This window comes from Takifugu rubripes, chromosome 22 (assembly GCF_901000725.2).
Source record: "Takifugu rubripes chromosome 22, fTakRub1.2, whole genome shotgun sequence".
NCBI lineage: Eukaryota > Metazoa > Chordata > Actinopteri > Tetraodontiformes > Tetraodontidae > Takifugu > Takifugu rubripes.
In genome coordinates this window covers 15,681,678-15,699,101 of record NC_042306.1, presented here as the reverse complement: position 1 = coordinate 15,699,101, position 17,424 = coordinate 15,681,678, and the positions used below count along the sequence as shown (strand labels likewise).

Below are 17,424 nucleotides of genomic sequence, written 5' to 3'. Positions count from 1 at the left end.
AGAGCGACAGTTGCTGCTGACTAATCATCCATACCTGTTAGAACGCTGAGCAACATCAGACAGAGAGCAGCGTAGAGCAGAGGCAGCATGGTGAACTAAAGGAACCTGTCTGCTCTGTGCTGGATCCAGCTCTGCTCAATGTTGCCCTTCTTCTCTCCTCTCCAGCTCAGTTACAAGTGAGCTCCTCCCTCAGTCTCTCCAGCTCCTCTCTCATCTGCCTTTTCCCTGTTGCTGCAGGTCAGCACACTGGCAGCAGCTTCTTGTAGCAGCTGGACTCTCCAAGTTTTGGGAGTTTTTCCATCTCAACAGGAGAAAATTTAGATGTCTGATGAGATGATTCATGTCAAAGAATGGTGAAAATGTGAGGACCGAGATTTCAGCCCTGTGGTGCCCCAGAAGAACTCACAACCTGAGGAAACAACACATGAATTCTTTTCTTATTGCCAGAAAAAGAGCTGAAGAAGTGAGGACAGGCTCATCTTCATCATGAAGTCTTCACGTTGGTGCCTCCGTGGAAGCTAATGGAGCTACAGGAAATGACTGGTTCTCTGGTGTCTCATTCATGCATCAATAGTTCTACCACCAACCTTGTTTTGTCTTAACATCATTGCTCTTTCTTCTCTGATTTTAGTTGTTCATCTTTGTCAATATTGGGGATTGTTTTCACTCCTCTTCTTCACCACAATTGGAGACAATATAATTTCTTTACTGCATTAACTTGGTTTTTATACTTTATGTGAAAAAAGCCATTAAATATTTATAGTGAAAGAGAATCAACATAGTTCCTCTTCCTGTCTTGGAGGCCTCTTCATCTGTGCTGCAGGCTTGATTTCTCTCATCAGTTCTCAAGATGAAGAAAACTTTGTCATCAGATCTCCTGACAGGAAGAGACGCTGTGTGTCGCCCTCTAGCGGCCGCTGCTCGGTGTGGCCTTACTGTGGAGGTTTTAGTGCGCACTTCTGCTGCTTCCTGTCACTGTGGGCCTCAGAGCACAGTAGTACACTGCAGAGTCTGACAGCTGAAGCTCCTGGATCTTCAGAGGAGCTGATTTCATGGTGGAGTTCAGTGTGGAGGAAAATCTCTCCTTAAACTCATCTTCTGTTTTCCCCTTATCACCTTTGACCCTGCTCAGGATGAACTGGGGTCTGCTGGTCCCATCCTGTTTGTACCAGAAGATGTAGACGTCTGTGGCTGTGCTGGTGTAGTGACAGTCCAGTGTGACTGTCTGGTCTTCTGCTGCCATCTCCTCTGCTTTCGGTTGCAGCACAGTGTCTTTTTGGGTTCTGCACTCTGGAAAACAGACAGCATGAAGGTGCTCTCAGGGAATCGTACTCACATCCCTCTGGTGGGACAGACAGAGTTGTGTTCATACCAGCCCACAGAGTTGCCATCCACAGTGAGACGAACAGAGGAGTCATGTTGAGGAACGGTGAGCTCCAGCCACAATGAAGAGCTCTGTGATGTCTCCGTGTAGTCTTCTTCAGACCTCAGGCGGGTTTGAGAAGGAGGAGCCTGACCAGAGGAACTGAGCTCCATCACAAGCTTCTACTGACAGCTTCACATCCTCCAACTCACTCATTATTTCTACTGTCTCTAGATGGAGACCTCGACTGTAAAAACAAGGACTACCTGAGAGTTACCAGCACAGGAGCATCAAAACGTCACAACGAAACTCAGATGAAATCCCTTTCCTGATCTGATTCAGAAGGTCTGTTTGCATCTCACAGCTCTGGTGCCAGATGAGGGATCCCTCTACCTGGGGGTTAGGGAGACGGTGGTCTACAGGTCCTGGAGGCCTATGGATCCTGGAGGAGTAAAATTCCTGGAGGTCTAAATATCCTGGAGGCCTAACGGGACTGGAGGGGTACCGGTCCTGGATGGCTACAGGTCCTGGAGGTCTACGGGTCCTGGAGGCCTATGGGTCCTGGAGGAGTACAAGTCCAGGAGGTCTACAGGTCCTAGAGGTCTACAGGTCCTGGAGGCCTACGTGTCTTGGAGGACACTGGTCCTGGATGGCTACGAGTCCTGGAGGCCTACGGATCCTGGTTGAGTACAGGTCCTGGAGTTCTTCAGGTCCTGGAGGTCTACATATCCTGGAGGCCTAAGGGTCCTGGAGGAGTACAAGTCCTGGAGTTCTACAGGTCCTGGAGGTCTTCGGGTCTCGGAGGTCAAAGAGTCCTGCAGGTGTACAGGTTCAATAACTAAAAGGAATGAGCAGAAGGTGATTGATTATTTTTTCTTAACGTTTTTAAAAAAAAGTGAATTTAAAGGACTCCTCTGTGAACCATCGCCTTATCGTGGTGGAGGAGTTTGCATACCCGAATGAGCCTGGGAGCTATGCTGTCCGGGGCAGTTTGCCCCTGGTAGGGTCTCCCAAGGCAGATTGGTCCTAGGTGAAGGGTCAGACAAAAAATGGTTCATAAGACCCATCATGGTACATCCAAAAGGGAAGCAGCGTACCCGGTCCGGAGAGTTACCGGGGCCCCACCCTGGAGCCAGTCCTGGGGCTGGGGCTCAATGGCGAGCGCTTGGTGGCCGGGGCTACGTCCATGGGGCCCGGCTGGGCCCAGCCCGAACCAGGTACGTGGATACTCCTCTCTCCAGTGGACCCACCAACCGCAGGATGAGCATGAAGGGTCCGGTGCAGTGTGGACTGGGCGGCAGACCAAGGCGGAGGCCTTGGCGGTCTGATCCTCGATGATGGAAATTGGCTTTTGGAACATGGAACGTCACCCCTCTGGCGTGGAAAGAGCTGGAGCTTGTGGGGGAGGTTGAGCGCTACCGACTAGATATGGACGGTCTCACCTCCACACATAGCGTCGGCTCAGGAACCCAAGTCCTTGAGGGGGGTTGGACACTTTTCTACGCTGGAGTTGCTCACGGTGAGAGATGGAGAGCGGGGGTGGACTTTTTCCTTGCCCCCAGACTCTCTAGTTCGACGTTGGGGTCCTCGCAGTCGAGCGAAAGGGTTGCTTCCCTGCGCCTTCGGGTCGGGGAACAGGTTCTGACAGTTGTTTGTGCGAATGCACCAAACAATAGTTCAGAGTACCCACCCTTTTTGGAGGATCTAGGACGGACGCTGGGTGCTTAACCGATCTGTCATGGTGAAGAAGGAGCTGAGCCGGAAGGCAAAGCTCTTGATTTACTGGTCGATCTACGTCCCAGTCCTCACCTATGGCCATCAACGCTGGGTTATGACTGAAAGAACGAGATCGCGGATACAAGCGGCTGAAATGAGTTTCCTCCCCAGGGTGGCCGGGCTCAGTCTTAGAGACAGGGTGAGAAGCTCGGACATCCGGGAGGAGCTTGGAGTAGAACCGCTGCTTCTCCACATCGAGAGGAGTCAGTTGGGGTCAGCTCGGGCATCTGGCTAGGATGCCTTCCGGACGCCTCCCTTTAGAGGTGTTTCAGACATGTCCCACTGGGAGGCGGCCTCGTGGCCGGCCCAGGACTAAGTGGAGAGATTACATCTCTCACCTGGCTTGGGAGCGGCTGGGGGTTCCCCCGGAGGAGCTGATGGAAGTGGCCGGGGAGAGGGCTGTCTGGGCATCCCTCCTGAAGCTGCTGCCCCCGCAACGCGGATCCGGATAAGCCGGAGAAAATGAAAGGAAACTAAACTAAATTTCATGGAATCCATAATACAGAATAATACAATTAATGTTTTGTGTTTTTTCAAATGAATCTAATAATTTGGATCTTTCAATCAAATCAAATCTGAGTCAAAATATTTCTCTTTACATTTTTAAAGTTTTATTCAACATTACCAGAGAAAGAGACACTTCCAACTCATCACTAAATCGTCCCATAATTTGACACCCAAAAGTCAGACACATCCGTGTTCAACGTTTGTTCCTCCATTAAAAAGAAATCATTTTTATTCATCGTTTCTGTTCGGTGCTTTCTAGTTGTGGCTTCCAACTCATTTTACGATCAATAACCTTTCCTAGAAACTAGAAACTTTCTGTCTTAAACTTGCTCAATTTCAACTTCATTCAAGTTCAGCTTAACGTGACAATTTTCCAAACACCACCAGAACCCAGAAACGTTATTTTTATTTAGCAATAACTTATTGAGATCAAACCATGTTTTGAACGCCATCACGTCTCTTTGCCCTGGATTCAATCCCTGTTTCACATCACACCCAGAACAACTTGGCTTTGAATCATCTGCAAACACAACAACCAACTGCCAACCCACCAACACCCTCCCAACCTATTTTATGGCACTTGTTCTTACAGATGCAGATCTTCTGTCAGTGCCAAGGAACCTCTGACCTCTGGATGACCTCTGTTCCACCTGTGCACCATAAGGAATCACTGTTATGCTGTTGGACTACTCTCTGCTTGATGATCTCCCATGAGCCACCAGAGACCAGCAGGTCTCTGTCTCTGCAGGAACCCGGGCAGATGTGGTGAGGAAATGTTGGAAGACAGGTGGTTGTCATGGCATTGTTGACGCCCCCCTTCAACTCTGTCACCACCGTCCAATAAGAAATACACACAAACTGCCCTGGAGAGTTTCACACTCTCAAGATTCACCCAAACCACCATTTTCCTTGTAGATCCAAAATCCATCTGAAAACACACAGCTGAAAGTTGACAAATGTGAAGCAGCTTTATAACGGCATAAAAGACTGAAATATTTTTGGATCAAACTGAAAGAATTTCATTTATGGTCCTTTTAGTGCTTTCAGATGTCTAAAATGTGAGCGGAACCTGCGTGAGGGTTCAGGTCCCACCAAACCAGCGTGGTGGTGGTGGATTGTGGGTCTGAAGCACGGTTCAGGTGGCTGCTCGCTGATGTGGAATTGTTGGCTGATCATGTGATCAGCACCTGTAACCAGTGTCTGATAAGGAACAGTGAACTTGTCTGTGATCGGTCAGATAGCTCTTGTCCGGTTTTTGTACAGCGTCTTCGTCTCTTTGTGTCTCCGTGGAACTCAAGAGCGCAGTAGTACACAGCCGAGTCTGCCAGCGTCACATCTGTAATGGTCAGTTCACTTTCTTGTTGCCCTGTGTTGCATCTGTATCTCTCATCAGGGATGTTTTCCCGGCCTGTGCGGCTTCTTGCTCCTTTCCAGAGAATAAACTGGGGTGCCTCATAGTCAGACTGGTGTTTGTACCAGTACAGATAAACATAAGAATCTGAAGTCTCATAGTTACATCTGAGCGTTACATCTTCTCCTTCTCTGCTGCTGATTCCATTTTCCATCCCTGGAACAGGGGAAATTTTCTGCCCCCATGTTGTTTCTGGAAAACACAGAAGACATGATGTCGGTCTGACGGTATGTTGGAAGAGCCACCGATATACGGAGCAATCTGGACAAAACACCTACCAAAGCAAAGCTGCATCACTTTGTCTTCTCCTCTACACTCTGATGAAGAAGAACATGCAGGAATCACTCAAGATGATCCACTGAGTGGCTCAAAGAGTTTCCACATCTGACACACACAGTTCTGGCCTCTAATGTGAGGCAGTGGCAGCGTGTGGTTGTCTGGTACCTACCAAAGCAAAGAGCAGCCAGAAGAATCCACAGCCAAGGTTCCATCTCTGCAAGAAGCTCCAAAGCAGCAGGAGAAACTGTCTGATGTTCAACATTCGGTGGTGGCCTTGTTCTCTTCTGGCAGCTCTTTCTGCTCTCAGCATGGTTAGACACAGAGGAGCACACCTCCTCCTGGGTCATGTGGCCCTCTAGTGTAAAAGAGTCTCTCATCAGTTCTCAACTTTGTCATCCCATCTCCTGACAGGAAGAGACGCTGTGTGTCGCCCTCTAGCGGCCGCTGCTCGGTGTGGCCTTACTGTGGAGGTTTTAGTGCGCACTTCTGCTGCTTCCTGTCACTGTGGGCCTCAGAGCACAGTAGTACACTGCAGAGTCTGACAGCTGAAGCTCCTGGATCTTCAGAGGAACTGATCTCATGGTGGAGTTCAGTGTGGAGGAAAATCTCTCCTTAAACTCATCTTCTGTTTTCCCCTTACCGAAGGTGAACTTGCTCAAGATGAACTGGGGTCTGCTGGTCCCCTCCTGTTTGTACCAGAACAAGTTCGGGGATGTGTCGGTGGTCTGAAAAGTACAGTCCAGTGTAACAGTGTCTCCTTCAGCAGCAACAACATCTTCTGGTGGCTGCATCACTTTGTCTTCTCCTCTACACTCTGATGAAGAAGAACATGCAGGAATCACTCAAGATGATCCACTGAGTGGCTCAAAGAGTTTCCACATCTGACACACACAGTTCTGGCCTCTAATGTGAGGCAGTGGCAGCGTGTGGTTGTCTGGTACCTACCAAAGCAAAGAGCAGCCAGAAGAATCCACAGCCAAGGTTCCATCTCTGCAAGAAGCTCCAAAGCAGCAGGAGAAACTGTCTGATGTTCAACATTCGGTGGTGGCCTTGTTCTCTTCCTGCAGCTCTTTCTGCTCTCACCATGGTTAGACACAGAGGAGCACACCTCCTCCTGGGTCATGTGGCCCTCTAGTGTAAAAGAGTCTCTCATCAGTTCTCAACTTTGTCATCCCATCTCCTGACAGGAAGAGACGCTGTGTGTCGCCCTCTAGCGGCCGCTGCTCAGTGTGGCCTTACTGTGGAGGTTTTAGTGCGCACTTCTGCTGCTTCCTGTCACTGTGGGCCTCAGAGCACAGTAGCACACTGCAGAGTCTGACGGCTGAAGCTCCTGGATCTTCAGAGGAGCTGATTTCATGGTGGAGTTCAGTGTGGAGGAAAATCTCTCCTTAAACTCATCTTCTGTTTTCCCCTTATCACCTTTGAACCTCCTCAGGATGAACTGGGGTCTGCTGGTCCCCTCCTGTTTGTACCAGGAGATGTTGACGTCTGTGACTGTGCTGGTGTAGTGACAGTCCAGTGTGACTGTCTGGTCTTCTGCTGCCATCTCCTCTGCTTTTGGTTGCAGCACAGTGTCTTTTTGGGTTCTGCACTCTGGAAAACAGACAGCATGAAGGTGCTCTCAGGGAATCGTACTCACATCCCTCTGGTGGGACAGACAGAGTTGTGTTCATACCAGCCCACAGAGTTGCCATCCACAGTGAGACGAACAGAGGAGTCATGTTGAGGAACGGTGAGCTCCAGCCACAATGAAGAGCTCTGTGATGTCTCCGTGTAGTCTTCTTCAGACCTCAGGCGGGTTTGAGAAGGAGGAGCCTGACCAGAGGAACTGAGCTCCATCACAAGCTTCTACTGGCAGCTTCACATCCTCCAACTCACTCATTATTTCTACTGTCTCTAGATGGAGACCTCGACTGTAAAAACAAGGACTACCTGAGAGTTACCAGCACAGGAGCATCAAAACGTCACAACCAAACACAGATGAAATCCCTTTCCTGATCTGATTCAGAAGGTCTGTTTGCATCTCACAGCTCTGGTGCCTGTGAGGAAGCAGCTGGTGGCGCTCTTCAGAACAGAGGAGCTCAGCAGGAAGAAGCACGGCTGTAGAACCAGAGCACTGAGGACTACAAGTGGAGCAAGGGAGAGTAGATGGAAGAATCCTGTCCCACAGATCATCAACAGGAGGCCTGGAGGCCCCAACGGCAGCAACAGTGACCAGTGTGGTGTGTTTTGAAGACGCGTGGCTGCCCTCGGACTGCCTGCACCACAGTGTGTCCTTGCCAAGCTTCAGGACAGAGATGTTCTGAGGGTGAGAAGGCAGGAGGGCCTCGGCCAACATGTGAATGAAGGAAGCTTCATTTGTGGACACGGCACATCTGCTGCACGCCTGAGCTTCAGCCTTTAGCCTTGCTCATGTGCTGCCATTGAACCAGAATCACAACCAGAACCAACTTCATTGGCAGGTAAGTTTGCACACACAAGAACTCTGTCTTGGGCTTTTGGTGCTTTGCATGGATTAAGAAAAAAAATAATTCTAAGAACAAACCTGAGATAAATATGACCAGAGGACTGTTTCTGGAGTGCACGTGTGCAGCCTTAACGTGCAACAATCAGAAGAGTGGCTGTTGAGTCACTCCCAGTTATTCACTGACTGTAGGTACCATCGTCCAGAGGTTCCTAACCAACGCCTGTTTACACATGTGAGTAGAACATGAAGCACCAGATGAGGGTTCCCTCTCCCTGGGGGTTAGGGAGACCGTGGTCTACAGGTCCTGGAGGCCTACGGGTCTTGGAGGAGTACCGGTCCTGGATGCCTACAGGTCCTGGAGGTCCACAGGTCCTGGAGGCCTATGGGTCCTGGAGGCCTATGGGTCCTGGAGGAGTACAAGTCCAGGAGGTCTGCAGGTCCTGGAGGTCTACAGGTCCCGGAGGCCTATGGGTCCTGGAGGAGTGCAAGTCCAGGAGGTCTACAGGTCCTGAAGGCCTACGGGTCCTGGAGGAGTACAGGTCCTGGAGGTCTATATGTCTTGGAGGAGTACCGGTCCTGGATTCCTACAGGTCCTGGAGGCCTACGAGTCCTGGAGGTCGACAGGTCCTGGAGGTCTATGGATCCTGGAGGCCTATGGGTCTTGGAGGAGTACCGGTCCTGGATGCCTACAGGTCCTGGAGGTCTACAGGTCCTGGAGGCCTATGGGTCCTGGAGGAGTACAAGTCCAGGAGGTCTACAGGTCCTGGAGGCCTATGGGTCCTGGAGGAGTACAGGTCCTGGAGGTCTATATGTCTTGGAGGAGTACCGGTCCTGGATTCCTACAGGTCCTGGAGGCCTACGAGTCTTGGAGGTCGACAGGTCCTGGAGGTCTATGGATCCTGGAGGCCTATGGGTCTTGGAGGAGTACCGGTCCTGCATGCCTACAGGTCCTGGATGTCAAACAGCCCTGGAAGTCGACAGGTTCAATCACCAAAAGGAATAAGCAGAAGCTCAAGTCAATGAAGAGATTGTAGTTGCAGTTTTCTTTGATGTGGAGAAAGTGTTTGACATGATGTGGAGGGAGGGGCTGCTGGTAACATTGCAGTTCATGGTGATAGCGGGGAATATATTTAACTGGCTAAGGGATTTTTTTAAGTGATGGGTGCATCCAGGTGAGGATAGGAGCAGAATTATCAAGACAATACATCGTTGAAAATGGTCCACCACAGGGGAGTGTGGTCGGTCCAACTATTTTTTGAATAATAAACGATATATTCTCAGATATTCCAGAAGGTCTGGGGAGGTCTCTGTGTGCAGATGATGGAGCCCTTTGGAAAAGAGGAAGGACCTACCAGTAAATTGCAAAGAGGATGCAGGAGGGAATAGGTAACGTTGAAAGATGGGGAATTAAATGGGGCTTGTTGGATCGCAATACTTCTCATGTGTCACTGCTCATCTGCGTGTTCTTTGAATGAAGACCTCAAGAAGAAAAATGCCAATTTCAAAATGTATTTAGCAATAGAACCAATTCAAGATACAAATATTACAGCGCTCCGGGCCAGTTCCTAACCCTACAATAACAGAGTCAATTGCCAGGGCATGAAGTCTGACAACCTGACTATCCCTTGGCCCAGTCTTTTATAGAAACACAGATGCAAATTATCGATGCTCATACAGTCCAATCCAGTTCTTCTGCTTGGATGACCTCGTCCTCTTCTTCCAGTCCCATTGGATGTTGGTACAGTCCTTGTTCTCCGTTGTCTTCCCAGCTGGCCAGGTCAAAGTTCACATTCTTCCTGCAGACAAGCTTATCAACACCACCATGCTGTCCCGTTTTACGATGTATGTTTAACCCCTTCAGCCTGACTGGTTCCTGCGATTACAAGTGTCTAAACAACAATCCTGTCAAGGGAGGGTCACTGATCTTTATTTACACTTGCTAATGATTCTACCATGCCTAACTTCTAAACTACTTCTAAGAGAAGAGGAACATATGGTAGAACACATAATAACAAGGTAAACACAACTCTTCAGGCTTTAGGTTTTCATCTGAAAAGACAAAGGTGATGTTTTTTACAGAAAGAGGGCAGTAGAGAGCAATCTGAGGCTGTATGGGAGTGTGTTAGAGAGCGTGGAGAACTTCCACTTCCTTGGTGTTGACTTTGGTCAGAGGCTGAACTGGACGGAACAGATCAATCAGGTAGTGGAGAAATGTGAAGTTGAATATAATGAGATGTCTTGTGGGACAGCAATGAGGAGCTGATTTCATATCAAGGATTTCTGTTTATGTGGCTTTGATCACATCTTGAATAGACGATGGGTTTATGGATCAGCAGCAAAGTTAGCATGAACTGTGCTGCATATGATCCAGGCACAAGCACTTCCACTGTGTCTGGGGGCGTCAAAACCTCACCTGTCTGCCCACTCCAGGTAGAGGCAGGGGGGGGGGGGGTGCCACTGTGGCTGAGGAGGAAACAGTTGGCCGCTAATTACTGGATAATTTCTGCTCTCAGCATGGTTAGACACAGAGGAGCACACCTCCTCCTGGGTCATGTGGCCCTCTAGTGTAAAAGAGTCTCTCATCAGTTCTCAAGATGAAGAAAACTTTGTCATCAGATCTCCTGACAGGAAGAGACGCTGTGTGTCGCCCTCTAGCGGCCGCTGCTCAGTGTGGCCTTACTGTGGAGGTTTTAGTGCGCACTTCTGCTGCTTCCTGTCACTGTGGGCCTCAGAGCACAGTAGTACACTGCAGAGTCTGACAGCTGAAGCTCCTGGATCTTCAGAGGAGCTGATTTCATGGTGGAGTTCAGTGTGGAGGAAAATCTCTCCTTAAACTCATCTTCTGTTTTCCCCTTATCACCTTTGACCCTGCTCAGGATGAACTGGGGTCTGCTGGTCCCATCCTGTTTGTACCAGAATAAATACGGGTTTGTGTCGGTGGTCTGAAAAGTACAGTCCAGTTTAACAGTGTCTCCTTCAGCAGCAACAACATCTTCTGGTGGCTGCATCACTTTGTCTTCTCCTCGACACTCTGATGAAGAAGAACATGCAGGAATCACTCAAGATGATCCACTGAGTGGCTCAAAGAGTTTCCACATCTGACACACACAGTTCTGGCCTCTAATGTGAGGCAGTGGCAGCGTGTGGTTGTCTGGTACCTACCAAAGCAAAGAGCAGCCAGAAGAATCCACAGCCAAGGTTCCATCTCTGCAAGAAGCTCCAAAGCAGCAGGAGAAACTGTCTGATGTTCAACATTCGGTGGTGGCCTTGTTCTCTTCTGGCAGCTCTTTCTGCTCTCACCATGGTTAGACACAGAGGAGCACACCTCCTCCTGGGTCATGTGGCCCTCTAGTGTGACGAAGGCTTCCAGGAGCTGGGTGCTGTGTTGTTGTAGACAGGTTGTGGGTTTCCTGTCACTCTGGGCCTCACAGCACAGTCGTACACAGCAGAATCTGGAACTGCAGCAGAGGACACCTGCAGATCCACTCGGTCTCTGGACTCGTTGGAGGAGAACTTTGGCCGTGATCTTAGAGCCTCTGACCATGTGATAAGGTTACTTCCTGAGATATACAGGAGGAACTCTGGTGCTTCTCCTGGATATTGGTGATACCAGAAGAAATGATCAGGGCCAGATGCTTGATTGGAGTATTTGTAGGACAGAGTCAAGATTCAAGATTCAAGATTCAAGATGTACTTTTTTCATCCCCGTAGGGAAATTGAATTGTAGCAGCCTAACATGGATGAATATGACTGTAGTCTCGGTTTTGTATTTGCAAAGTATAGAAATAGAATAAATAAAATATAAATAAGATACAAATATAGCATTATGAGCATATATACAGCATATATTATTAGCATATATATAATATAATATATACATATTATAGGCATATATATAAATATCGAATAAAATAAAATTAAAATGACAACATAAACCTTAAACAGTTGTTGTTATTGGCTGGGTTAGGATGAGTTATACAGTCTGATGGTGGACGGCAGGAAGGACTTCCTGTAGCGTTCCTTAGAGCAGCGAGGCTGCAGGAGTCTGCTGCTGAAGCTGCTCCTCAGTTTGTCCACTGTGTTATGGAGGGGGGGGGACTGTCCATGATTGTCCACAGTTTCAACACCATCCTGTCCCTCACCACCTCGTCCAAGTTATCAAGTCTACAGCCAACAACAGACCTGCCTTTTTAATGAGTTTGTGGAGTCTGTTAGCATCCTTAGCTTAGCCTGCTCCCCAGCACACTACAGCACAGAAGATGGTGCTAGCCATGATAGGCTGGTAGAACATGTGGAGCATCCTGCTGCAGACACTGAAGGACCTGAGTCTCCTGAGGAACTAGAGGCTGCTCATGGCCTTCTTGTAGACAGCATCGGTGTTTGTGGACCTCAGAGCGGCGTCTTCGAAACTGAGCACTTCTGTCTGGACTGCAGTCAGTTGTTCTCCACTGACACCTACAGGAAGAGTTTGATCCGTTACCATGGTGCCAAGAGGAACGAGCAGAGCGACAGTTGCTGCTGACTAATCATCCATACCTGTTAGAACGCTGAGCAACATCAGACAGAGAGCAGCGTAGAGCAGAGGCAGCATGGTGAACTAAAGGAACCTGTCTGCTCTGTGCTGGATCCAGCTCTGCTCAATGTTGCCCTTCTTCTCTCCTCTCCAGCTCAGTTACAAGTGAGCTCCTCCCTCAGTCTCTCCAGCTCCTCTCTCATCTGCCGTTTCCCTGTTGCTGCAGGTCAGCACACTGGCAGCAGCTTCTTGTAGCAGCTGGACTCTCCAAGTTTTGGGAGTTTTTCCATCTCAACAGGAGAGATTTTAGATGTCTGTGATGAGATGATTCATGTCAAAGAATGGTGAAAATGTGAGGACCGAGATTTCAGCCCTGTGGTGCCCCAGAAGAACTCACAACCTGAGGAAACAACACATGAATTCTTTTCTTATTGCCAGAAAAAAAGCTGAAGAAGTGAGGACAGGCTCATCTTCATCATGAAGTCTTCACGTTGGTGCCTCCGTGGAAGCTAATGGAGCTACAGGAAATGACTGGTTCTCTGGTGTCTCATTCATGCATCAATAGTTCTACCACCAACCTTGTTTTGTCTTAACATCATTGCTTTTTCTTCTCTGATTTTAGTTGTTCATCTTTGTCAATATTGGGGATTGTTTTCACTCCTCTTCTTCACCACAATTGGAGACAATATAATTTCTTTACTGCATTAACTTGGTTTTTATTATTTGTGTGAAAAAAGCCATTAAACATTTATAATGAAAGAGAATCAACATAGTTCCTCTTCCTGTCTTGGAGGCCTCTTCATCTGTGCTGCAGGCTTGATTTCTCTCATCAGTTCTCAAGATGAAGAAAACTTTGTCATCACGTCTCCTGACAGGAAGAGACGCTGTGTGTCGCCCTCTAGCGGCCGCTGCTCAGTGTGGCCTTACTGTGGAGGTTTTAGTGCGCACTTCTGCTGCTTCCTGTCACTGTGGGCCTCAGAGCACAGTAGTACACTGCAGAGTCTGACAGCTGAAGCTCCTGGATCTTCAGAGGAGCTGATTTCATGGTGGAGTTCACTGTGGAGGAAAATCTCTCCTTGAACTCATCTTCTGTTTTCCCCTTACCGATGGTGAACTTGCTCAGGATGAACTGGGGTCTGCTGGTCCCATCCTGTTTGTACCAGAACAAATACAGGTTTGTGTCGGTGGTCTGAAAAGTACAGTCCAGTGTAACAGTGTCTCCTTCAGCAGCAACAACATCTTCTGGTGGCTGCATCACTTTGTCTTCTCCTCTACACTCTGATGAAGAAGAACATGCAGGAATCACTCAAGATGATCCACTGAGTGGCTCAAAGAGTTTCCACATCTGACACACACAGTTCTGGCCTCTAATGTGAGGCAGTGGCAGCGTGTGGTTGTCTGGTACCTACCAAAGCAAAGAGCAGCCAGAAGAATCCACAGCCAAGGTTCCATCTCTGCAAGAAGCTCCAAAGCAGCAGGAGAAACTGTCTGATGTTCAGCATTCGGTGGTGGCCTTGTTCTCTTCTGGCAGCTCTTTCTGCTCTCAGCATGGTTAGACACAGAGGAGCACACCTCCTCCTGGGTCATGTGGCCCTCTAGTGTAAAAGAGTCTCTCATCAGTTCTCAAGATGAAGAAAACTTTGTCATCACATCTCCTGACAGGAAGAGACGCTGTGTGTCGCCCTCTAGCGGCCGCTGCTCAGTGTGGCCTTACTGTGGAGGTTTTAGTGCGCACTTCTGCTGCTTCCTGTCACTGTGGGCCTCAGAGCACAGTAGTACACTGCAGAGTCTGACAGCTGAAGCTCCTGGATCTTCAGAGGAACTGATTTCATGGTGGAGTTCAGTGTGGAGGAAAATCTCTCCTTAAACTCATCTTCTGTTTTCCCCTCATCACCTTTGAATCTGCTCAGGATGAACTGGGGTCTGCTGGTCCCATCCTGTTTGTACCAGAAGATGTAATCACTTGTGGCTGTGCTGGTGTAGTGACAGTCCAGTGTGACTGTCTGGTCTTCTGCTGCCATCTCCTCTGCTTTTGGTTGCAGCACAGTGTCTTTTTGGGTTCTGCACTCTGGAAAACAGACAGCATGAAGGTGCTCTCAGGGAATCGTACTCACATCCCTCTGGTGTGACAGACAGAGTTGTGTTCATACCAGCCCACAGAGATGCCATCCACAGTGAGACGAACAGAGGAGTCATGTTGAGGAACGGTGAGCTCCAGCCACAATGAAGAGCTCTGTGATGTCTCCGTGTAGTCTTCTTCAGACCTCAGGCGGGTTTGAGAAGGAGGAGCCTGACCAGAGGAACTGAGCTCCATCACAAGCTTCTACTGACAGCTTCACATCCTCCAACTCACTCATTATTTCTACTGTCTCTAGATGGAGACCTCGACTGTAAAAACAAGGACTACCTGAGAGTTACCAGCACAGGAGCATCAAAACGTCACAACCAAACACAGATGAAATCCCTTTCCTGATCTGATTCAGAAGGCCTGTTTGCATCTCAAAGCTGTGGTGCCAGATGAGGGATCCCTCTACCTGGGGGTTAAGGAGACGGTGGTCTACAGGTCCCAGAGATCTACAGGTCCCAGAGGTCTACAGGTCCCAGAGGTCTACAGGTCCTGGAGGTCTACAGGTCCCAGAGGTCAACAGGTCCCAGAGCTCTACAGGTCCTAGAGGTGTACAGGTCCTGGAGGTCTACAGTTCTCAGAGGTGTACAGGTCCTGAAGGTCTACAGGTCCCAGAGGTCTACAGGTCCTGGAGGTCTACAGGTCCCGGAGGTCTACAGGTCCCAGAGTTCTACAGGTCCCAGAGGTCTACAGGTCCTGGAGGTCTACAGGTCCCTGAGGTCTACAGGTCCTGGAGGTCTACAGGTCCTGGAGGTCTTCAGGTCTCAGAGGTCAAAGAGTCCTGCAGGTGTACAGGTTTAATCACTAAAAGGAATGAGCAGAAGCTGATTGATTATCTTTTTTTTTTAAGTGAATTTAATGGAATCCATAATACAGAATAATACAATTAATGTTTTGTGTTTTTTCAAATGAATCTGATAATTCGGATCTTTCAATCAAATCAAACCTCAGTCATAATCGTTCTCTTTAAGATAAGATAAAACTTTATTGATCCCACATCGGGGAAAATCACATGTTACAGAAGTAGCCAGTGATATACAACAGTAAAAGAAAAAAAACTATTTTCTTATGTACATTATACATCATATACAGAGGGGGAAATTATATACAGAAGGGAATATTAGACTATATGAAGAAAAATGAATGTGCAAATAAGAGATTCCAGAGGTAGAATGATTAAGTAGTGTGGAGAAAATATGCCAACCCTGGGTTATTGGTGCTGCATTAAGAGTTGTGCATGTTGAACAATCTGACAGCAGTTGGGATGAATGACCTGCGGTAACGTTCCCTTTTACACCGTGGGTGTAACAGTCTGCTGCTGAAGGAGCTGCTCAAGGCCCCCACAGTCTCCTGTAGGGGGTGAGAGGGGGTGTCCAGGATTGATGTCAGCTTGGCCAACATCCTCCTCTCACCCACCTCCTTGATGGAGTCCAGAGAACAGTCCAGGACTGAGCCAGCCCTTCTGACCAGCTTGTTGAGTCTCTTCCTGTCCCTCTCTGAGCTTCCACAGCTCCAGCAGACCACAGCGTAGAAGATCACCGATGCCACCACAGAGTCATAAAAAGTCCTAAGCAGTGACCTGCACCCTCCAAAGGACCTCAGTCTCCTCAGCAGATGGAGACAGCTTTGGCCCTTCTTGTACAGGGCGTCTGTGTTATGAGTCCAGTCCAGTTTATTGTTGAGATGAACACCCAGGTATTTGTTCTCCTCCACGATCTCAATGTCCAGACCCTGGATGTTGACGGGTGCAGTGTGAGGAGCCTTCCTACTGAAGTCGATCACCACCTCCTTTGTCTTGCTGGCATTGATGTGCAGATGGTTCAGTTCACACCAGGCGACAAACTTGGTGATGACCTCCCGGTACTCCAGTTCGTTCCCCTCAGACACACGTCCAACGATGGCTGTATCATCTGAGAACTTCTGGAGGTGGCAGCTGTCAGAGTTGTGGCTGAAGTCCGATGTGTAGAGAGTGAAGAGGAAGGGAGAGAGAACTGTACCCTGCGGTGCCCCCGTGCTGCAGACTACCACCTCGGACTCACAGTCGCGGAGCCTCACGTACTGCGGTCTGTTGGTGAGGTAGTCGGTGGTCCAGGCAGCTAGGTGACCGTCGACTCCGGCTCCCCCCAGCTTGCCTCTCAGCAATGATGGCTGGATTGTGTTGAAGGCACTGGAGAAGTCAAAGAACATGACTCTCACAGTGCTCCCGGTGCCCTCTAGGTGTGAAAGTGACCGGTGCAGCAGGTTACATTTTTAAAGTTTTATTAAACATTACCAGAGAAGGAGACACTTCCAACTCATCACTAAATCGTCCCATAATTTGACACTCAAAAGTCAGACACATCCGTGTTCAACATTTTGTTCATCACGTCTCCTGACAGGAAGAGACGCTGTGTGTCGCCCTCTAGCGGCCGCTGCTCAGTGTGGCCTGACTGTGGAGGTTTTAGTGCGCACTTCTGCTGCTTCCTGTCACTGTGGGCCTCAGAGCACAGTAGTACACTGCAGAGTCTGACAGCTGAAGCTCCTGGATCTTCAGAGGAGCTGACGTCTTATTGATTAAAGCAGAAATTCTCTGTGGATCTGAAGGTTTCTGCTTGGCCCGAAGAAGCAATTTAGGAAATTTGTTGTTTTCCTGTTTGTACCAGAACAAATACGGGGATGTGCTGGAGGTCTGAAAAGTACAGTCCAGTTTAACAGTGTCTCCTTCAGCAGCAACAACATCTTCTGGTGGCTGCATCACTTTGTCTTCTCCTCTACACTCTGATGAAGAAGAACATGCAGGAATCACTCAAGATGATCCACTGAGTGGCTCAAAGAGTTTCCACATCTGACACACACAGTTCTGGCCTCTAATGTGAGGCAGTGGCAGCGTGTGGTTGTCTGGTACCTACCAAAGCAAAGAGCAGCCAGAAGAATCCACAGCCAAGGTTCCATCTCTGCAAGAAGCTCCAAAGCAGCAGGAGAAACTGTCTGATGTTCAACATTC

The 17,424-nt window shown here is 48.8% G+C and overlaps 1 long non-coding RNA gene and 1 gene segment (V, D, J or C); both read right to left on the bottom strand.

Annotated features, from left to right (window-relative positions):
- The window catches only part of LOC101068051 (T cell receptor alpha variable 20-like), a 165,570-nt gene that overhangs the window by 115,561 nt on the left and 32,585 nt on the right, over positions 1-17,424 (bottom strand).
- Positions 6,721-17,370, bottom strand: LOC115247890 (uncharacterized). The gene is made up of 3 exons (XR_003886953.1): positions 17,330-17,370; positions 13,432-13,594; positions 6,721-6,763 (listed from the first exon to the last, which is right to left on the bottom strand). It is a non-coding gene; the product is annotated as an uncharacterized lncRNA (long non-coding RNA).